An 18,953-nucleotide genomic window follows, 5' to 3' on the forward strand; every position below is an offset into this window, starting at 1 on the left:
CATTAAACTCCCTCTTAGCCAACAGTGAACAAATCTAGATATTCTTACTCTTATTTTGTACAAATGTCAGATAAAGGATAGAACGGCCTCTTTCCAATTTTCCCTCAAGTAATCTCTTTCTATGCATTTTATTTAATTCCTTTAATCTGTGCAAAATAGAAGCAGATAACTTAACTGAGGAATTTGATCAAAATACCTTAGAGTAATTTGCTCAGCAACACCTCGAAATGAGTGGTTAAGATGGTAATAAGTTAATCACTAGTTTGCTATATATATATATATAATATATATATATATATTTTTTTTTTTTTTTTTTTCAAATTAAACATCAAGAGTTATGTTTTATGGGTTATTCTTAAAGACAGTAAGTATTGACCTACTTGCTAAGACTTACAGGCAACATTTAATGTTATGAGCAGGATGAATTTTGAACTTTACAAATATGCAGTATATGCTATTTCTTTCTCTTCTCAGTTCTCAGGACTTTGAGAAGTGAGTCACGAAGTAGAGTACTTTGAGAAGTAGAGTCACGAAGCTGACTAATAAATGATAAATATATTTTTTGAAGGCACAGAATCAAACTATAATGTTTTGTAGCTTACATTTTACCTACTGTAGTTAAAAAAAAAGAAGAAAGAAAAGAGAAAAAACAATATTTTATGCTTGTGTCTTAGAGTGGAATTCACAAAATAACATCTATCAAAATACTCTTATGTAGGGGCGCCTGGGTGGCTCAGTCAGTTAAGCGTCAGACTTCAGCTCAGGTCATGATCTCGTGGTTCGTGAGTTTAAGTCCCACATCGGGCTCTGTGCTGACAGCTCTGAGCCTGGAGCCTGCTTCGGATTCTGTGTCTCTGTCTCTGTTTCTGCCCCTCCCCAACTCGTGCTGTTTCTCTCTCTCTCTCTCTCTCTCTCTCTCTCTCTCTCAAAAATAAACACTTAAACATTAAAAAAAAAATCCTTATGTAGAACTGTAATGGCTATATATTTCTGGAAAAGAAAAAGCACTTAAAGAAAATGTCCCTATGTTGATGGCCTAGTGAAATTGAGTTTTACTAAATCTTCCTTGAACTGTTGAATATAACAGTTCAATAAATGACATAACTGAGAACTTCTTAAAATATTCATATGCCAGTTTTAAGTGTTTCTCCAAATTGCTGTGAAGATGTCAACGTAAGGATATCTTTAAAAAATTTTTTTAATGTTTATTTATTTTTCAGAGAGAGAGAGAGAGATTGCGTGTGAGCGAGTGTGAGTGGGGGGAGGGGGAGAGAGAGAGGGAGACATAGAATCTGAAGCAGGCTCCAGGCTCTGAGCTGTCAGCACAGAGCCTGACACGGGGCTTGAACTCATGAACTGTGTGATCATGACCTGAGCCGAAGTCGGACAGTCAACCAACTGAGCCACCCAGGCACCCCAAGGATGGTATTCTTAATTTGTCTCAGTATTTCTGCCACATTGGACTCTTAAAATATTCTTAAAACCTTGCTATCTCTCACTTGCATATTTTTGTAGAGTGACATGAAAATACGCTCAAAATGAAGAACTCAAAATTAATTTCATTCATGATTTCTAAATTTATTTTGAATATTGCACTCAAATATGGTGACCCAATTTATTCATGATAAACTCAGGCACTAGGTCATATATACATGCTTTTGCCATTTGGGCTCTAAAACGATAAAACAGAAGAGTGTCAGACTGAACAGCTTCCCTGTTTGAAAAAAGTCTTTCATGATTAACGGATTTTTTCCTTTAAACTATAACTTTCAAGAATATCATCATGCCTATTTCACACAGATAGGTTTTCTTCCTTAGAGTATATGCAGTCGTTAGGTAGAGATGGACTGACATCAAATATAATCAGCAATACTAATGGTAAAGACTCCATAAACTAGTTAGCGTTTTCCAGTCTTCCGTTTATAATGATAACAAACACTATTCATTTAATTCACTTAAAAAAACAAAACAAAAGATATCATGCACTGAGAAGCATGTATTGGGGAAACCCAAAAGTAATCATGGCCATGAGATTATCCCAGAGAAGATGTTTGGTTTATGTGGATTAGCCAGTAGTTGAAATACACAGATGCAGGTTCAGTTTTTGTAAAAAAATCAAAACCTTAAGTTTCAATATTTTGAGTCTTTTGTACTAAGAACTAAATGATTTAAGAGACTATTCTCCCTGCCTCCTTCTCTCCCTTCTTCCCTTTCTTCTTCCTTTCATGATAAGCTTGCTTTTTATACTTTGAAGTGTTATTGTTAAATTCATTTTTATTCCTCTTTCCAAAATATAAGGTCTTATTTTTGGTTTCATTTCACCGTGGTATTTCCACGGTGTTGTGGGGTCCAGCCTACCTGGTGCACGTAGCTGCTCAAGAATACTTGTTGAGTGAAAATGAGTAAATTAAATCATGCACACCAATTGTGGAAAATGTGAGAAATACCCCCCACCCTCCAGACGAAGGATATGGAAGAAGAAAAGCCAGATGTTTGATGCACTGGACCTTCCACTGGCTTCTCAATATCTGTGCAAACCCTGCCCTTGGGTTTGTGAGTGCCCTGAAGCCGTTTTTAATCTAGTTGTGTCCCTCTTTGAAGTCCACTAAGGAGCTGGGCAGAGCTAGAGAGGATAACAGAAGCTGGCCAAATAGAGGTAGCCTTTAAAACATAATTACCCTGGACTCCATGGGCTTAAAAACAGTCCATTCATGGCTAGAAAATGAACATTATTTATCCAAAAGTTTGCAGCTGTTACAGTCTCTTGAGAAAACACAAAGACCTATCCATGCCAGGTTTCTCGCATTGCCTAACTTCAATGATTCAGAGATAAAATCCCAAAATAGGCATTTATAAAGGCAAGGACGAGAGGAAGAAAAGACTCAGAACTGGGGTTGGTACTCACTGCGGCTGGTTCTCAAGCTACAAACCCATAAGCTATTTTTCTCCTAATTTTGCCAGTTTGCCTAGGGGATAGTCTTGTGCCAGTCAAAACAGTCACAGGCATTTTCTGTACAATATAGTCTGCTCCGTCTACACTGGTGGTTATTTCTGAAACACAGAGTAACGGAAACACTGAATCAAATAACGAAACCAGCAAAGTTAAGCCCTCAGATAAAAGAAGAAAACAAGAAAGAGGAGAAAACGTATTTTCCCAGGAATGTCCACATTTCTGCAGACTCAGTTTTCAAAGTGGATTTTCTTTGAATAGGGCTTGAATTTGCCAACGGGCTATTAGGATATAATACGCCACTCACAATTCTCCAAGAAAGGATCTCAATTTTGTTGTCATTTCCCCCACTTTCCCAGAGATGGGTAGAGCCAAGAGGAAGGGGTGAAGGAAAGTGGGCAAAAGATTGTGAGAGCAGAAGAAAGCTTGCTGGATCCCATCCAGTGATCTTCAAAGGATAACCTCTTCCAAACAGAGCAAACCTTCAGGGGGAGATTATGCAAAGCCCCTGCCTTCCAGCACCCCTGAAAACCTGCCACCCCCTCCATTCAGATTTGAGGATTAAGAAAACTGGAGGAAAGAAAGCATCTATTTAGCTCTGGTCCATGTCAAGAATTGTTTTGGGCTGGATCCTATAGCTTTATTGGTGGTATGGTCGTCTCTCTTGCCTTTTTTTTTTTTTTAAGGGGGCGGGGGGTGAGCATCTGCATTATTTGATAGTTCTGTGTTTATTTTTTCAGCAGGGATGCTTAATTGTGTAACTCCTGACTTGGTTTTGTCTTGCCAAGTGATAGAAATCAGAGCTGGAAAAGACCTATTAGGTCACTTTATCCTAACTCCTGCCAGCGAGAGTTTCGCCTCTCATATGCAAGATGAGCGTCCACCCCTTCCCTTGGGAGATTAGCTTCTACAATCCAATTAGTCCATGCTGCCAACACATTTTCCCTGACATTCAATTTCCAATTAATATCATTGTTTTTCTTAAGTCCATTCTCACAAATTAAGTGTTTACCTTCTCTTACTGTTTTCAAATTTTAATCCACTGATAAGTCTATTTCCTTCTTTCTCCCAAAACACACTCATTTGTTTCATTTATTTTTTCCTAGAATCTTTCGTTTATTTGCTCATATTTGTTATTCTTTGCACAGCTCTGGATGTCTTTGATACAAAGATAATGAAGGCTTTTGTTTTCCCAACTTGGCACATCTCATTAAGAAGTGTGTATGCAGTGGAAGTAAGCAGAGAGTTCAGACACTTCAATTTTTTCATGAAATCCAGCCTTCCTCAAAATTTTGCTCCTATTTTCCAGAAGTTTCTGGAAGAGCAGTTAGTGGTTTGAGATATGAGCAATTTCTAATGTCTCAGCTTTTCAGTTTGTGTGTGTGTTTGTGTGTGTATGTGTGTGTGATATTTTCTGCTGTGGAAACCTTGGCTCAGATGATCAGCTGAGATAAGGCAGGCAGAGATAAGAAGCAGGAGGAGAGGAATGCCACAGTAATGAACTTACGCACCGAAGAAACCCAGCCACCCACCGGGAAACCTCAGTCCCTGAAGAGATGGACCCTTTTCAGGCTGCAGTGAACCACTGTGGGTCAGAGTTGTCCAGTGCCTGAGTGTGGCAGGCCTTGCTCTGAAGGGGGCTTTGCCCTACTGGGATTTCATTTCCTCATTGCCTAAGGACCTGGCTTTGCTCCTGCCTTTCCTCTTCTCCCTCTTCTGATTCTCTGGCCTTATTTTGGCCAGCAGATTGCATTTGCCTGTCCAGTTTACCAAAGAAATGCGTTCTCCTCCTCATGACGTCTTCTCGGACTGCCGGTCTAAGGGAGGAACCCCTTTTTCTTGATCCTGCCCTCTGACTAAGTTCTCTCTTGCTGCCCCTCCCTTTCCTGATGATCCAGTACAGACACCTGCCCAAACTCCAATTTTTCTCTACATCTCCAATTATTTCGTTGTCAAGACTGTCCGCTCAAATGTACACCTGGCTTGATCACAGGCCATGACCCTGACCAAAGTACCTGGGTAGCACCGTAACCCAATTTCATGCCTTCCACCTTCTTCTCGCTCTGCTGCAGCCATGCTGGCTTTTCCTTAGTTCCTTTCCTGTGCTAGCACTGACATCTTTTTCACTTAGGGGTCATCTGCACGTCTTACTCATCAAGTCACAGCTTACATGGGACTTAGAGAGATTGTCCCTAAGTACCTTTGCCTGGACTGAGTTGGGTCTGCTGCTGTACTCCATCATTTAGCCCTATATTTGCATGGATAGCCCTTCCCAAAAATCGTGAGCAGATTTTTACTTAACTGCTAAACTATTCGACCTTTGTAAAACTCTATGACATGAAGACAGGCCCATGATTATTGTTCATTTCTGCTTGTGCCTAGTACATTATGAGTGCTCAGTTAGGTAAACACTTCAACCGTGGCAGCAAAAAGTAAGAGAGTAGAACAAAAGTTAGCAAAGTCAGTCAGCCCATTATCGATAAATAATTAATTGTTTCAATCTATATAATTCTGTTATTTTTATTTATACTTATAAACATATAGGTTTGGCTTGCATAAAAAAATTGGCATTGGGTGGGGGACGCCTTGGTGGCTCAGTGGGTTTAGCATCTGACTTCCGCTCAGGTCACCATCTCATGGTTCCTGAGTTTGAGACCTGTGTTGGGCTCTGTGCTGACAGCTCGCAGCCTAGAGACTTTGAATTCTGTGTCTCCCAATTTCTCTCCGCCCCTCCCCTCCTCGCACTCTGTCTCTCTCTCTCCCTCAAAATAAACATTAAATTTTTAAAAAAAAAATTGACATTGTGCAAAACTATATGTCAGGTATTGTGTCAGTGAAGTTTTGTGTTGTTTTTGTTTTTGTTTTTTAATTTCAGGCAAGAGAGAGACACTGTACTATTTTTACTTGAAAAGGGAGTTTTGGGGGAAAATAGGGAGCTTGTATAATTAATGAAAAAATGGAGGAGTATGCATGGTACACAGATAGAAACTAAAAGAGTATAGAATCTAGGCAGTAGGAGCGATGATTTCTGATACCTGATCCCACTATGTCATTGCTCCCAGACACTGCTGGAACTCCCAGGCACTGTCTTTGGCTCCCACTGTGGGCCACTGCATTAGCTGTAATGAATGAAGTCAACCATTCATTTGTTAGCAACTGTTTTTTTTTTTTTGTTTTTTTTTTTTTAAATTTTTTTCAACGTTTTTTATTTATTTATGGGACAGAGAGAGACAGAGCATGAACGGGGGAGGGGCAGAGAGAGAGAGGGAGACACAGAATCGGAAACAGGCTCCAGGCTCCGAGCCATCAGCCCAGAGCCTGACGCGGGGCTCGAACTCACGGACCGTGAGATCGTGACCTGGCTGAAGTCGGACGCTTAACCGACTGCGCCACCCAGGCGCCCCTGTTAGCAACTGTTTTAAGCTTCAAAGCCCAAGATTATAAGGCTGCTTGACCAAGTACTGATTAGCTAAACGAGCCCCATTCTCTGGATCAGACAAAGGATGTCCCACCTTGGGCACAGGCATTTTGAGATAGAGAACATGACATCTTCAACTCCTCACGTAATGAGTTATTCCCTCCCCACCCCCCCCAAAAGGAGAGAAGGTGAATAACGGGCATTTCTCCGGCAGCAAATCTACCAAACCAGCCAACAGAGGAACCAAGGAACACCAACTGCTAAACCTTAGTTATTATGCTCAGGATATGCTGTTCCTAATGGTTGAAGCATTATCTTGTTTTATGATCATCTCCTATGTTGCTCTCCATATTATTAATTATGTGTTTGTTTGTTTGTTTGTTTAGGAATCTGTATTTCTGAAATCTCAGAGGTATTAGGCTGATAACTTTGAATTATTCTGTAGGTTCCTTTAGCAGCACAGGTTGTTGTGATATTGTCTTAGGCTAGGTTCCCTGGATTCTGAATCAGAGACCCTAATTCTGGTGGAGGAGATGCATTGGAAGAAAAGCCCATAAAGAATGGATTGAACTGGGGTGGCGGCTGGGTGGCTCAGTTGGTTGAGCCTCTGACTTTGGCTCAGCTCATGATGTCACAGTTTGTGAGTTCGAGCCCCACATAGGCCTCTCTGCTGTCAGTGCAAAACCCACTTCAGACCCTCTGTGCCCCCCCTCTTTCTGCCCCTCCCCTGCTTGCTCTCGCTCTTTCTCAAAAATAAGTAAACATTAAAAAAAAAAAAGAGAATGGATTGAAGTAGGACAGAGAAAGGGAAAGTGCTGACAAAGAAAGTGATATCAGATAAAATCTAGCCTTGCCTTGATCCATAGAGGAAGGTCTTTGAATCCTTACCCACTTATCTATGTTGTCCTGCTGGAGGAAAGGGGGTGACCCTTTAGATACAACACCAGTCAGTCATTGGCTTTGAGTTGCCCCCAGGGGGTGGGCATAACTCTCTAGCTGGAGCATAGGGGCATACTCTCAAGAAAAGGGGACATTTATGAGTCATTAGCAGTTGACTCTCAGAGAAGTTGGGATTGGGGTATGCCAACAGATGAAAGGGGGGTCCGAGAGAGACATCACAGTATTTACTATAGATCTCTTCTATCTAACCTTTGTGGGGTTTATTCATTCATTGTTTATGTTTTCAAACACATCAACAAAGAAGGATCATTGTAAAACTAACAATTTTGCTTTTGTTCTTGACTTTGCCAAGGGGTAAAAAAGGTTGTGTCAACACTATGCCAAACCTCTGGATACAACAGACACAATTAAAATAGCTGAACATTTTGCTTAAACAACCCCAACCATATGGACACTTAGAAGGACACAGATCAATAATGAAATTATGATTTTATTTTCTCATCCAGATGTGGACTGTTACTTTAAGACAGGAAAATGAAGAATAATGAACTGTGGTGACTTTCTGCAGAATCAGTTAGTCCTTGCACATGAAATATTGGAATTGAGATTTATTATTCAGAAAAAAATCTGTGAGGTTAATATTTTTCATAATAACAATCTCAACGTTTTCTTTTAAGTCCTCTGTATACATTTACTCATTTAATTGCCCAAAAATAGTCTCTGAAAATCTAGGCATTATTATTATCCCTATGTAACCCTTGGGGAAACTGAGGCACAGATAGGTTTATAACTTCGTTAAGGGCACACAGCTAGTAAGTGACAAAACAGGAATGGTTTTTTTCATTACTGCTGGGTGTGTCAAAATGACCTCAGCATTTCCCAGCATATTGCAGTTCACTTTGACTCTGAATTAGAGGGTCGATAATGGAGTCACTTTCCTTTGTAAATGCCTCGTTTTTAAATCTATGCGTTGGAATCTCCAAGAGAAGTAACCCTCTGCCGTTTGTAGGTAAATATGACCTATCATCAGTAGGGTGAGCTCTAACCTAGCGGCAGTGGTTCCTGCACTGACCCATTGAGGGTCCCTCTCAGCTTACTACCGTGAACAATGAGTGGCTCATAGACCAAAATTAAGCTAATTAATCGGTCAATCCAGGAAATGAACATTAATCTCATGAATACTAGTAGCTATCATTTTTGAGAACTTAGCTGATACGAAGTCAGATACTCTAATGATGAAGAAGCTATTTTGCTGCTCAGTTTTGGTGTTTGCCTCATTCGTTTTCCTCTCTTGTTTTGGTAGAAGATCACGTTTTCTATGTCAGAGGTCTGGACCCATCACAGAAATTGGGTCAATCACATGATGGATCTCATTCACCAGGCAACAGCTGAGTGGTCCAAAAATGGGCATGTGACATAAGTGGGACAAATCAATTTCTCCCCCAGATTTTCTAACTGAATTTGGTTGGAGCAAACTTCTTTTTCATTCATTAAATTCGCGAGAATGTAAACTCGTGCCTGGCTATAGTTTTGTTTTTAACCCCATGGGGATGGTTAGCTGAAAGAACACAGCTCCTTGTAAAAAGAGGCAAATACAGAAGTCAGAATGATAATCTCATGGTCTGAATCCAGAGATTCTATTGTGGCATCTTGTTTGTTTTGTTTTGTTTTTGTGGTTTGATGAACTGAAGTCAATTTTTCTTGTCTTACTTAAACCTCCTGCATCTTGCAATCAAAGTGTTGTGAATAATACACACATATTATTACTAGTTCACGCAGAAACCTCCTGAGTTAGGTATTCTTATTGTTATTTTACAAATATGAGAATCAAGGCCCAGAGAACTGATGTCATTGGGCCAAGGTTGCACAATTAGCCAATAAGATACAGATGTTGGATTCTAAATTTTCTCAGTTCAAAAACATTAGCTAGTTGCTATAACTCTTAGTGAAAACCTTTAATAATGATAATAAAACACAATTGTTTGTCAACACCTAAGAGGTCCTGACATGAATCACAATAGGGATTTTACCCATATGACAATGTGTATATTGTAGCTCATGGTTCGTTGTTTGCTCCTTGTGGTTCATCCAGGACTTCTGGCTAGCTATTCTTTCATTCGGAATGGTTAGTGTAAATACAAAGTTCAGAGAATGGAATAAAATGAAGTAATCATAAAAATGTTAAAAGTTTTGAAGGTTTTTTTTTTTTTAGCACGTATGTAATATCATACAATTTGGATTTGGAGCAAAGAAATAAAAATGCTGGCTGAAATGCATTCTTTCTCATACTGTTGTTTACATATCAGAAAGACTTGTAAAGTTTATGATGATCTATTGATTTTAATGATGTAGTTAGACAGAAATATAGGGTTTCAAACCCTAAGAAACATCACACGTTTTGTCATATGACAAAACTGGCTGATAGATATTTTTCATTCTTTGATTATATGCAGAAATGAAGAAATCCCTTTTTTAAATTATAGGATGAGAAAGTAAGACATTCTCAGTTTCAGGATGACTTCATACAAATAGAATAAGAATTTTTAAATGTATTTTATCTTCCATTTGTATCATTTATTAAAGTTTATCTGAAGAGCCCTTATGAATACTCTAAGACTGGGTATAAGTTTCACTGCCTCCCCCCCCCCCCCCAATCCTAGGTATTAGGTTTCAAGAGTTAGGGACACTTGAAGAAGTAGAAAATCAGGGAAAATTACTGTATATGGGGAAATGTGTAGTGTGGAAATTGTACTCTATTTCTGATCTTATTGATTTCTTTTGTAATTGACATTTCTCCCCTTCACTTTACTATTTATTGAGCATTTAACACATGCCAGGTTTCCTGCTAAACACTGGAGATATAACAGTGATATATCCAGGATGACAAAACAGGAGTGACATGTATTGATGAGAGAAGGTAATTTTTAAAATTTAAGGTAGCTTCCATATCTGTCTCTGTATATATGGAGACACACAGTTGTGCATCTGGTGGTAACACTCCTTGTCCTCTGGATGTCCCAGAGTGGCCTTTTAGTTATGTGAATGAATGACAGTGTGTACTGGGGGCCTCAAAATGTCTGCAAAAGGACCATTTGTTTGCGGTTCATAGAGCTAATCTGAAACCGTCTCCGTGATTCAATATTAGAGAAACTTCTCATGGTGGATGAGGTGGGGTCCCTTGATTAAAAGGACCTCATGATGTGGAGGGAACTCCCCACGAAGCAAGGGCTATGTGTCCTGGTGGCCTAAATTCAGCATGAGGCCAAGGGCCAGGAAGCATGTGATTATATTTTGAGGAAATTGTGGTTGAGTAAGTGAGTATGAAAGAAAAGAGTGCTCATGATAGAGATCTAGGACAACAACTGCAACATGGCATCTGTGGGCAAATATCCATTAGACTGGACAGAACTGGTGTTTAGTAGTTACATCATGGGGCAGTGAAGAAATCACGGATGTTAGTGAACCTACTGGAGTCTTTCCGTATTTTTTTCCCCTCTCTGCTTAGAGGACCGGTTGGTTCTCTTTGTACCGAGCAGACTATACTGCCCAGGATTTTCCTGTAATTTAGAGAATAAAGATGGGGTTAGGATGGAAGTCTCAAGAGGAAGAGACTAGGCATCTTATCATTAATGGCAGAGTGACCAAAGGATTCACTAAAAGTGAAATAAGGTAGGAATGACGATGGGTGGAGCCAGAGAGTATAATGTTAAGCAAAATATGTCAGTATGTTCCCACCATGGAGAGTCCGTGCATGTCTCATGGCAAGAGAAGGGCAGCATAGACTTCTTAAAAGGAAGGAGGCAAATGGTGGGAGCAATGATATAACCTTCTACATGTGGTTCAAAAGCAACAAATACAAACCTACCTCTATGGTACAGTTGGATGACCTCCCAGCCATCATGCATGAGCAGTCGATGATGTCGTCCCACACATTCCAAATCTCCACTTGCGGTTGCCAGTGTCCATAGCGGTAAGAGAGAATGCCTATCAGTGTGCTTGCCAATGAAGATGAGGTTTAGTGGAATGAGGATTCTTTACCACTGATGGATAATAGTGATTCACAAAGGAAATACTGTGGCCTATCTTCTCTGTAGCGGATCAACCCCAATCGTTCCAACCAGATACTTTTTTAGAATATTGCCCATAAAGGGACATAAAAAAATTCACTGCATAAAAAAATCCCCAGCACCTAGCAAAGTACTTGGTACATTGGTGGTGGTGAATACATTTTTGTTAAAATGTATTGAGTTGCTCCTAACTCTGATCATCAAAAAAAACAAAGACTGTGGAAATTCAGTAACTGACATAAATGAGTATTTTGTGTTTGGTGAGTAAATTAAAAATAGTGAATGAAGATAAAATACCCTTCATTAACTAGCCTAAATTTGTTCTGATTATCTTGGTAGATATTCTCCTTATATTTGTAAACTTTTCAGAGACTAATAGCACTATCCAAAGCTGTGACAATCATGAAGGGAAACTGACAAGACCTTGAAAATCTCTAAATTCTCAAAAAAACTTAGCAAAAATTTTTGTCTACAAAATGCAGCATATGGAAAAAAATTAAAAGAGCTCTTTATACTCTTGATAATTATATATAACAATTACACTTAACCATTTACAAACATGTTAAATTCCATTTCTTTTAAGTCATATTTTCATTTAAAGGCCTCATAATCCAAGGTAATCAGATTTTTACCTGTTGCTAATATTTTATCACTCCCTGAATAAGAAGTTTTTTGCATTGGATAGAGCATTTACAAATAATTTCACAAATGTATTTTTTTTAATTTTGGAAAGAGCATATAGTAGACATGTCAGGTAGGCTAGCTACCATTATTTTTGACATCACTCTCTTTAATTTATATAATATGTCTACTTTTCTCACAAGGAAACCTGATTAAATCATACTCACTTATTCTTTATGTCTGTAGAAATTTTGCTTTGTTTTTTCTTGTTTACTTTCAGAGTCAATTTTTTTTTACAGTTTTTTTGTTTACACAGAAAATGATATTTTCCCAACTTCGGCAGACCTGTGGCATTAGAAATGAGAATGGAGGAAATAAGACCATATTCAGAAGCGAGGACCCCCGGCTTAGCGAGACTCACTCTCTAGCGAAGTGACTCATGCTTGCACATCTGCCTCCCTCCTGACTCACAGTTACTTCACAGGACACCTCATTCAAATTTGTACCCCAGTAAAATACCCAATGTTCGTGACATATGAGTTACTAGGTAGTAACCACAATCTTCAGTGTTCACTCTAGCCAAGGCCACCCACTCTATAGGTCTCCTAAAATAACACCAATAATGTGATAGTTTGCTGAAGGAACTCCTAAACAAGATTTTGGCATGGATTTACAAACCCACACACACATACATGAAGCTGTGGATCACACGGACTCTAACATTCACCTACTCATTCATTCATTTATTCACTATTTTATCCTTCAGTCCTTAACTATTAGCACAAGATCTTAAAATTCCCAGAATGCCTGAAATTCCCTCACAGAGCACTTCTCTGTGTCTGGTCTAACGTAAAGGTATTTCTTCCTAATCTCACAAAAATTACATCATAGGAGTTTGAGTGCCCAAACTGCCCTCACTACATCTCCTCTTACCTTTTCGATAGTCTGATTAAGGCCCCCGATTCCATACAAAGAGGACCCAGTCTGATTGCTCTCCTCCTCATGCCTTCCTGCCACTTGTGCATTTGTAGTGTATCATTTGGGATTTCACTGATATTAAGAGAAGATTGAATCACATACTATTTGTCTCAACGGTATTTGAGCCATCTCTTTTGTCCTCGCATATCTTAAGTTAAAGATCTTGGAATATTGTCAAAGAGGTGGGAAAGGTAGTTCGGTATTAAGTTCTAAAAGAGAAACTAGGGGAACCTGGGTGACTCAGTTGGTTACACAAGTGACTCTTGATTTCGGCTCAGGTCATGATCACACAGTTGTGGGATTGAGCCCCATGTTGGGTTCCATGCTGGGCATGGAGTCTGCTTAAGATTCTCTCTCTCTCTCTTTCTCTCTCTCTCTCTCTCTCTCTCTCCCTCAAAAAGTAAATAAAAAAGAGAAACTAATCTTCAGTTAGATTTGAACATAAACCCAGGCTTGTAGGTTTAACATTCTGGGAGGTTTCTAGGAGATGGGAAGTAAAATAAGATTGCCTAGAGAAGGAACCCAAGACTTGGCTACAATAGACTTATTTGAACAGTTGAGCTTATTTGAAGATGACTGACTTCTCCACAACATTCTTCTTCCCCCTTACCACAGGCTCTAAGTCCTAGCTGCATGCTTATTGGGCCCAAGATACTGGTGTGATACTTCATAGTGATATCCCTCTTCTTTTCTATTACCTTGCCTTGAGTTGGATGACCTATACCCTCCACACTCTGCCCTTGCCTCCTCTGAAAATCGTAATTTCACCTATGGGGCAGGCAATTTATGCTTTGTGACTGTCCCAAGTCCTCCAGAAGCTGGGGAATCCCAGAGGGAAAAACACACAGACTGCTCAGGCAAGGGGTATGCATCACAAGGCAGTGACCCTTCTCTGTTTCTCTAGATAGAATTCTCAGGGAAAATCCTGAGATTTTGCAGAAGAGGGTGTTAATGAGATAAGAGTCCATAAGTAGAACTCAGTAACTTTAGACATGGAGATGAGCTGGCTGATGTTTGAGATGTTGCTTGCAGGGAAAGGGTTAGTAGGGAATGAGGTTCCACTCTTGAGAGACAGTCTGGGATCTTAGCTTAAAAATGATTATTCTAGAATGTTCTCAGTGTGAATGTGATATCTTTATGTGTCCATGCCGACAGTGTTTCAAGAGTCAAATCAGATAATCTTCTATTGGCAGTTCCCTCAGAGCCCATCTAGTTCAATTTCTGATCAATGCAGAAATCAACACCCGTAAGGGAACCCTGACACACTGTCCTTCCTCCCTTCTTCAGCGTCTCTAGTGACAGACAACTTTTTGGGGTAGCATTTCCCATCTCAGGCTACATCTGGTATGAAAATTGTCCTTTTAATGTTGTACTGAAAATTACGAGTTGGAAAGCATCCGGCACAGGGACTGCCATATAGAAGACTTTCTATATTTCAGTCTTGCCAATTTCAAATCTGAATTCTTGAAACTTTGATTTTTATATTTTGTGCCTTTCATCCTAAAACTAAATGATGTAATGAGAAATTTGGACCATTATTATAGATCTTGAAGATGCAACACATTAAAAGGAATGAAAATAAAGACTTTGGTTCATTTGTTTTACATTCATTACAACAGTTAATGTGAAGAGCTTACCAGCTTTATTGACTATACGTAGCACCATAACTAGTGCATAATTCATTTAAAACATTTAAAAGTTCTGGTTTAGGGGCTCCTATGTGGCTCAGTTGGTTAAGCGTCCAATTCTTGATTTTGGTTCAGGACATGATCCCAGGGTCTTGGGATTGAGCCCCACATTGGGCTCCGTGCTGAGCATGGAAACTGCTTAACATTCTCCCTCTCTTTCTCTTTCTCTGTCTCTGTCTCTGTCTCTCTCTCTCATAAAAAGTAAATAGAAGTTCTGGTTTCACTGGATTGTGATTGTATTTGATTATAGTCACCATACTTTGCTCACCTATAAATCAGAGTTATTGATTCGCACATAGTTTTATACAATTAAAATAGCCATTGTGTTGGAGTATTTTCTAAATTGTCGAAAGGAAGGAAGGAAGGAAGGAAGGAAGGAAGGAAGGAAGGAAGAAAGAAAGAAAAAGAAAGAGAAAGGAAGAGAAAAAGAAAAAAGAAAAAAAGGAAATGAAAGGAAAGGAAAGAAAAGAGAAGAAAAGAAAAGAAAAGAAATTACATAATATCATGCTCAGTTTGGGATCTAGCTGCATTGGATTTTTAAAAATACTGGAAAGTTCTGGGTAATATGTAGGGCAGTTCTCTCTAAGCAGATGGTTCAAATATTCAAAAGTCCCCTATGTTTCAGAATAAAATAGCCCTTAGCATTTTTTTTAAAATCTCTGTTCTTTCTTTTAACCAGAGATCAACTACTGAGCATCTTTGGAAGTGAGCTCTTTTCTGGTAACGGGTAGGCTGAAAACAATTTGTATTTTCATTTCCAGATTGCTTGGCATCAGACCTCTGGTTGCCTTGTATTGATCACTAGGACAAATCTGGGAGAGTCCTGGATGTGTCCAGCCCATCGTCACCAATCCTCTGTGGGTTTGCTCTGACAGCTTCCATGTGGGCTCCGGAGAAGGGCTGGATTGTCAAAGGACTGTAAATATGAGCCTTGGGTGGGGCCCAAGTCCTCCAGATGTGACTGCTTTCATATTTTTGATGTGAATTCAGGGACCTACCCTCCTTCCTGATGGAGATAACAAGTGCCTTTGGCCTACTGCATAGTCAGAAAAATGTGGTCATTTGAGCAGGAGTGTCTACAAACTGCTTTGTCCACCTACCTTATGGCTAATAAGTATGATAAGCCTGGGTTTCCCTTCTCTCTGGTCAAGTGGGCATTGTGGGCCATATCGGACCACTTTTGCAATATCAAGGATTTTGGTTCCATCTTTATCTATCTTTTCATTAAGACAAATGAGAGACTCTGACTGGACAAGAAAATGATCTGAGGAAGTAAGTTATCAAATGAGTCAATGTGTGTCTGAGTGGAATTTCCTCTTCCTGTTGGCTTCCCCTGAATCTGACATGGCTTAGTGGTAGTAGCAAGTAGCTCAAACTCAATTCCTGTGGTCACTCTTTCCATTTTTCAGGCAATGGGTCACTCATCGTGCATGGCGATTAGCCAGGCATTTTGCTTCTCTTTCTACATCATTTAAACGTACTCCTTCCAAGGTACATTTCCTACCCAAATGGGAACACAGACAATGTATAAAGGAATCCTTAGCCACTTGCTGATTGCCGTGGTACTAAATTCAGTGGGGGACTTGGCGGAATGAAGGAAAACTTACTAGAGGTCAGTAGAACTCTACCTAGTCCTTTCTATAACTAGCTTTTACTTCCTTTGAAATATGATGTATAAAAACTCCAAAAAACAAACAAACAAACAAACAAACCAAACCCATATAGCCCCAATGAGTAGAAACAGTAGATAAAATGAAATCTTCACATTATTTCATGTTTAATGTTTTAAATACTTTGAAATATTTTAGTGTCTTCAGTCTTTGAATCCAGAGGAATAAATCTGATTTTATTTCAAACAAACTTTTAATATATACGCCTCAACGATGATATACTTTTTCAAAGGTTATAAGCTAGTTTTAACTATACTTCCATTGCTTAAGAAACAGGATGGGGCACCTGGGTTAAGTGTCCAACTTTGGCTCAGGTCATGATCTCACAGTTTGTGGGTTTGAGCCCCATGTCAGGTTCTGCACTGACACCTTGGAGCCTGGAGCCTGCTTCAGATTCTGTGTCTACCTCTCTGTCTTTGCCCCTCCCCTGTTTGTGCTCCTTCTCTCAAAAATAAAACATTAAAAAAAAAGGCACTGTTAGGGCTCCTCATTTTGAAGAGATCAGTAGATTTCATCTTTTCTCCTAATCAAATACATCTGACATATATCATGTAATTCCCCTTCTCCTTCCCCCACCAGCCTATGGCTCATCATGGCAGTGAGTCTCCTATGGAGTCAGCAAAGCAGATAATCCTTAGAAGGATGTATCAGAACTTCGGGTGACACAGAGAAGTCTGTTGGAGTTAGGGAAAGATGTTTATTGCCATATTTTGTATTATTTAGAATGTTTGGAGATGAAAAAAATGTTCATTACTAAGAATGTGACTAGGGGCACCTGGGGGGCTCAGTCAGTTAAGCATCTGACTCTTGATCTCAGCTCAGGTCATGATCTCATGGGTTTGCGAGTTCGAGCCCTGCAGCTATGCACTGTCAGTGAGGAGCCGACTTGGGATTCTTTCTCTCCTTCTCTCTCTCTGTCCCTCCCCTGCTTATGTGCTCTCTCTCAGAATAAACAAATAATAAAAGTAAAAAAATAATAAAAATAAATGTAAAAAAAGGATGTGACTAAGCAAATTACAGAACATCTACATAATTCTATCAATTGTTTGTACTACTTTTCTACTACTGAAATGATGCTTATAAAGGTGCTTTTAGTGTCATGAAAAAAGGGCTAATAAGATAAAACAGGATATAGAAATAGATAGAAAATAAAGGGAAAATAAAGGAACTTTCATATTGTCAGACTGATGTCACCTAGAGAAACATAAAAGAATAGGAATAGAACTGGAAAGAAATGTGCCAGACATGATCATTCCCTGCATTCACTGGGATTATAGATGGATTTGCTCCTTTATGCTTTCCTTTATTTGTCTAATTATCTGCAATGAGCTACAATTGTTTTGATAGTGGAAAAACACTAAATATGGAATAAAATGAAACAAAAGAGCACTTGAGGAAGAACTGGAGCTCACGTATTCTTTCTAAGTTAAAAAGACTGATCACAGGCATCCTCGAGCCCTTATAGCTTCTTGAATTATTTCCACCACTCCTTTCTATTAAGCTTCTCCTTCAAAGTCAAGTAGACACAGCTCTGCTTTCAGTTTGATTTACTTTCATTCCTATATATGAGAAGAGCTCTCTTACTGGAAGGAGGTTTTCAGAAGTCTATGGGTCTCCTTCATGTTCTCACAGTCTCATCTTGAGCTGCTTTTTAGACATTGCCTATTCATTGCATGGGGCAGAATACTTAAAGATAGCTTTGTCTCTTTTTCCCGTTGGTTGGCAGATGCCTCTGAAAAAAGACAGAAAAGCCCATCCACTCTTGGACCGTAAGCTAGCCATTCATGTATTGAAGTCACTGGAGGCTGATGTAATGATAGCAACCATTCATGTTGGCAGACAAGAGAACTCTGTATGTAATACAGAAGACTGGCGTGATTTTAACTGGCCATTCCTCACATGGAATCATTGCAGTAGGGCTCTGATTGGCTGGGCATTGACAGATTTTGAAGGGCGTGTGAGGTGGTCTGAGCTAGCACAATGCTTCCAGAGGGTGTCTCCTTCCTCTTTCAATCTGATAAGTAAAACTTCCATTTCTAATTGCATTGGTCTTTGGAATTAAGTGGCCAAAATAGGTGGAAAATTATGAAAATTAGTCATAATCAAAAATTTGTCAACTTGATAAACCATTTTGGTTTTTTTTTTTAAAGCCCTGAAGTTAATACCCCCAAACTTGTCTTTTGCCCATATAAAATTAAAACCAACATTAAAGAAAAGGCTACTGGCAAAAATGTGAGTACTGGGCACTGTTTTGTGCTTCAGGATTAAAGGCATACAATGCAGTGATTAAAAACATGCTGACTTTAGAAATGTGGGGCTTAATTAATGAGTTAATGATGGGAATAGAGCTTTTTTTCTTTAGAATTTAAAATTCCAATTATAAGCAGTTGTGATTTTGGAAATTCATCCATAAAGGATCTCAAGTAGGTGTTTTTGAATGTCTGATTTATAATAGCACCTGAGTTCTCATGGCTGTCCAAAGAGGTAACAGGAACCTGTGATTTCATTAATATTTCTATGGCAGAGGTTGTGGGAAGATACTTTTCTTTTTGAAGATAACTTTCCAGAGTTTCATTTTAGCAAATCTGTCATCAACATACAAAGGAGATTTGAATACTTATTAGACAATGCATTCAGCATGTGAACCAAAGCATGAATGCT

The sequence above is a fragment of the Herpailurus yagouaroundi genome, unplaced genomic scaffold (genome assembly GCF_014898765.1).
Source record: "Herpailurus yagouaroundi ecotype Mexico unplaced genomic scaffold, PumYag 186, whole genome shotgun sequence".
Lineage (NCBI taxonomy): Eukaryota > Metazoa > Chordata > Mammalia > Carnivora > Felidae > Herpailurus > Herpailurus yagouaroundi.